Source organism: Coffea eugenioides, chromosome 6 (assembly GCF_003713205.1).
Source record: "Coffea eugenioides isolate CCC68of chromosome 6, Ceug_1.0, whole genome shotgun sequence".
Lineage (NCBI taxonomy): Eukaryota > Viridiplantae > Streptophyta > Magnoliopsida > Gentianales > Rubiaceae > Coffea > Coffea eugenioides.
This window is the reverse complement of record NC_040040.1, coordinates 20,995,992-21,000,925: the sequence shown is the minus strand read 5'-3', so window position 1 is coordinate 21,000,925 and position 4,934 is coordinate 20,995,992. Positions and strand designations below refer to the sequence as shown.

The 4,934-nt window shown below is 37.4% G+C and overlaps 1 pseudogene; it reads left to right on the top strand.

Moving 5' to 3' along the window:
• The first annotated feature begins 1,207 nt into the window (after positions 1 to 1,207).
• LOC113773815 lies at positions 1,208 to 4,572 on the top strand (annotated as a pseudogene).
• Positions 4,573 to 4,934: the final 362 nt, after the last annotated feature.

The following is a 4,934-nucleotide window of genomic DNA, read 5'->3' as shown; positions in this document are numbered from 1 at the left end:
AAGAATGTACACTTTTGTTATCGCCATTAGTGCTCTAATCTTGCATCATATTTATAAGCGGATGTCTGATTACTTGAACTTTTCTGCTTAAGAAAAATGTGGATTCTATACAGGTTCTTTGCTAAGTTCTGGTTTGATCAGAGAAACTGAAAAAAGTAAATTTTTTAATGAAGCAGGAGGTTCGGTCAATCCAACTAGAATTTTTCCTATAAACCTGTAGTGTGCCCCCAAAATGTGGATGCAGAAAGTACAAGGCATTTTCACCTAATATTTTCACCTAATATGGATGAGTTCTCTTTTATTACTGCAAAGTGATGTCCTCTAATGCCATTACGTGTATAGAGAGCTGCAACTTTAGAGGCAACTTGATCTTGCTAGTTAAATTTGATTGAATGCTTGGGATTAGCATACAATACTTTTCCTTTCATAATAGATGTTGCTCCTCAACTTCTTGAAACCTTGTCACAGCTGATGAATTGATAGTTTTTTTTTAAAAAAAATTAGGGTGTAATATAAATCACCAAGAAGGCGCTTGATGGGAAATGCATATGAAGTTATTTATTTATTTATTTATTTTTATACGGGGAAGGGGGTTTAACATGGGAGCCAAAAGTCCTTAGCTGTATCTATTCAGTATTTTAACTTATAGCAAGGTCAAAATAGGTTCGTACAGATGGTATTTTATTAGAGCTTTTCTTTTATTTATCTATTTATTCCTTTTGCATCATGTTGTACTTCAATGGCTTTGATTATAAAGAAAACTTGCTGGATTACTTGTTTAGACTGCATTTACTTAATAGTCCCCTGTATTTTGTTTGTACTCATTCTTGATCAAGTTTACCGCGTCTTCTAGGAACACAGATTTGGGGCGAGGATTTCCCTATTTTGCTATGATTTGGAAACAACAGGGTGCGCATTGGAGAACTGCAATTCTGGTTATGCTGGATCTCAACAAATGATATCCAGTAGATATCTGTCTCCGACATGGTTCTTCAACGCAAGTTGTGATTCTCAAAAATTACTTTCAGGAACCTGCAGTCTCACTTCTCAGGCTGGCACTGAGAGTAGTGGACAAGATGATGATGACTTGGAGAATGGGTTTTCCAAGTTTGGAACTTCAACTACTTCTGATCTCTTTAATGAAAGCCATGCAGTTCATGAAAATGAGGATGATTTAATCTGTGAATCAGAACTCTCTGAAGAGGATGCTGGTAATATCGGGGAGGCCAAACCTCAAAATGAGCTGGAGGTATCTGGTGTTGAGACTGATGATGGAAAGAGAGCTCTGCAGTAAACAACTTTCTTCCGTATTGTGCAAGGCCATTTTGGCTGCTCCAGCTTTATCTGTTCATAAGCTTGTAGACCACTGGATTGAAGAAGGAAATGAAGTAACTCGATCAGTAATAGCATCAACCATGTTCCATCTGCACAAGAGACGGATGTTTGAAAGCGCTTTAGAGGTAATTTAGTCTCATAGGTGGTGCTGTATATTGTTTACCAGATTCAGCATTCATATTTGCAAAATTGATTCTACTTTTGATATTCATAACTACACTCAATTTTACTGATTTTATGTTTCTGTATTTTAATCGTCGTAATCTGATGATGTTTCTTGTGCTTTAGCTTTTGGAGAGTTGCCTAATAAACATAATTTCCGGAAAAAACTCTTAAGAATTTGAAACTATGTATTTATCCAAAATATGGTAAAACACTAATGTTTGATAGGCATCTGATATGTCTGGATCCTTAGAAGCAGATTGTATAATCTTACATTGAGCTGAAAAAAATACATGAGAAGCTATTGATAACATTTTAAATTGCATTTGGTTGGAAAAATAGAGAATCAGCTTACTTGAAGAAAAATTAGTGCTGTAGAATCTGCTTAAGTAACAAATTGGAATTTAGAATATATTTTTGAAGCCTTTATGATATCTAGTATGTACTCTTATACCCCTTTCAATAGTGGCTTCCTCTGGATATCAATATTTTGAGTGCTTAACTGTGAGAGAGGTCCTCATCTTTAAGGCATTGACTTCCATAACTGGAAAGAGTTTTCTCTCTCTATGTGGAAAGCTGATGCCTGTCTATTTGGAGGTTGGAAACTCTCTCTTTGCATCTTTAGGTCTGTTATGCAACATGAGGCTGTTATCTAGCTTCTTCTCAGGGTTTGTTTAAGTCAACCAAAAAGTTGGTGCTTGCTCATACAAGACACCTTGCATTCTCATGGTTGTAATAATTCATTCATCCATCATATGGGTTTACTGTTGTCATTGTAAACAATGATTTGTCTAAATAAAAACAGAATAAGAATGGATCTCGGGCTAACTGAGTTAGAAAGATTTTGACTGGAAATTCTAGTGAGTTTTGGCACAGTTATAACCGGTCAAGAGATGGATATTGTAGCCAATAGCATCCAAACCTCTAAGTTCTGTTAAATCCTTCTAGACAAATTAGTACTGAAGTTCTCCTTGACTGTCAATGGCCAAGTTCCCTTTTATTTCTTTCTTTTTGGTTGTCCTTTTCTTTCCTTTTCTGTTCTTTTTGAAAGTAAAGATGATATGCTTGACCATACCAAATTCTTGTTGATTATTTAGTCATTAGAGTTCCTTAGTCCAGTAATGGTTGGAGAATTTAGATAATCCGATATTTGGGTAGTAATTTGGTCTTTCTCTGAGCATGTCATTTTTCTGTGCATCCTAAGAACTCAACCTTGAAAACCATGGGAGACTATTGTATTCTAGTCATCCGAATAAGGACAATCTCCCCAAATGATGCACATGTTGTGCTTGTATAGTTTTGAGGTTAAATAGCAGAATGAACATTCTAGCAAAGTGGTAATTTCTTGGTTGAAGTGCATTCTTATTTGCCTGTATGGTTGAGGTTTGTTTATGGCATGTCACGTATGCAATGAGCCACCAATATGGAGTGGTTTACACTGATGCTTGCGCTTAGATATGTGAAACTGTAGGGAGAAGGTGCTCTTCCAAGAGTTAATACTATTAGTTGAGCTGTGTGGACCAGTTTGAACTGTAAGTGCTAGACAAGACAGTGACATGGATATATTGGGAGATACTGAACTACATGGTAGAAGAAAGTTTTGCTTATAACCAAATGCTCCATGTCTATTTTCCCATATGCCAATAGGACAGCAATAATTTTGTAGGAACTTTGCTTCTTGCTAATACTAGCATATGTTCTTGAAAGATTCACAACTACTCATGTACAGATGTTACAACGTCTAATTCACACATGCTTATAGAGTTTCACCTGATCTGTTTCATGTTCGTTTTGTGCTTCTGGAGTTATTTACACTTCACATATTTATTTTCATTGGACAGTTCTCAGAGTGGTTGGAGTTGGAAGGCCACGAGTTTGGTGAGAGAGATTATGCTTCTCGTGTTGATTTGATTGCCAAAGTGCATGGTCTTCAGAAGACAGAAAGTTATATTGCAAACATCCCAAAATCCTTCCAAGGTGAAGTTGTTTATCGTACACTATTAGCCAATTGTGTTCCTGTCGCAAATGTGCAGAAAGCTGAGGAGGTTTTCAATGAGATGAAGGATCTGGGATTCCCAATTACAAACATTGCTTGTAATCAGTTGCTTTTTTTGTATAAGAGGTCAGACAAGAAGAAAATTGCTGATGTTCTATTGTTGATGGAGAAGGAAAAGGTAAAGCCTTCTCTATTCACATACAAACAATTGATAGATGTCAAAGGTCAATCAAATGACATCACTGGCATGGAGAAAATAGTTGAGACAATGAAGGATGATGGTTTAGAACCTGATTTTACTATAAAAGACTTGTTAGCTAAGCATTACATCTCTAGTGGGCTGAAAGAGAAAGCTGAGAATCTGTGGAGATGAATGTAAAGAAAAATCGTTGGGCCTACCACTCTTTACTTCCTATATATGCAGCCCTTGGAAAATCTAATGAAGTGGAAAGAATCTGGAAGATTTGTGAATCTATACCACGGCCTCTGGAATGCTTGGTAGCCATTGAAGCTTGGGGAAAGCTAAACAAAATTGAAGAAGCAGAAGCAGTGTTTGATACTTTGTTGACAGCATGGAGTAAGCTGTCCTCAAAGCATTGTTCTGCTCTACTGGGAGTTTATGCAAATCACAAATTGTCGGACAAAGGAAAGAATCTTGTGTAGCAGATGGCCGATAGTAACTGCCATATAGGGCCACTGACTTGGGATACGCATGTTAAGTTTCTAGTTGATGCTGGTGACGCTGAAAAGGCTGACACCATTTTACGGAAAGTTGCAGAACAGAATCAAATGAAGCCAATGTTAAGTTCTTACATGACCATTATGGATCACTATGCAGAGAGGGGTGATGTACAAAAAACTGAAACTTTTCCACAGGATGAGAAAGGTGGGGTATCTACCCATATCCGACAGTACCAACCACTTGTTCAGGCCTATATTAAAGCCACGGCTCCTGTTTATGGGTTCTACAACAGAATGAAAGCTGACAATCTATTCCCCAACTGCCCAGCAGAGCCTTGGCAGCTCAATTGGCTCAGGTAGATCCCTTTAATGGGACAGTTTCAGAGTTGCTCAAATGAGGTGGTCTACTGGAGATTTTCTGGTTACAAAATTGCTTGCAAGCAAAGTTATGAATTGTCTGCATCAGCATGTTATTGTACAGAATTTGGTGTAGAATTAATTGCAGGTTGAAGACTGAGAATTCTTGCTTCTTTTTTGGTTTTAAACGTTCCATTTTTCTTGGAACCAATATGATGTTAGCAGTGCCATCCTAAATCCTTGGTGAAAGGTTGGGGAGTAAATCTGGCTACACTTCCTGGATGTTTTTACCCCACTTTGGATCTAACCGGTTATGGGTCTAACAGCTTGACCTTTCATTGAAACAGGTCCTATGAAAGTGCTTTGCTTTTGGCTGTGGTGTGTGTATGATTAATCTTCTAAA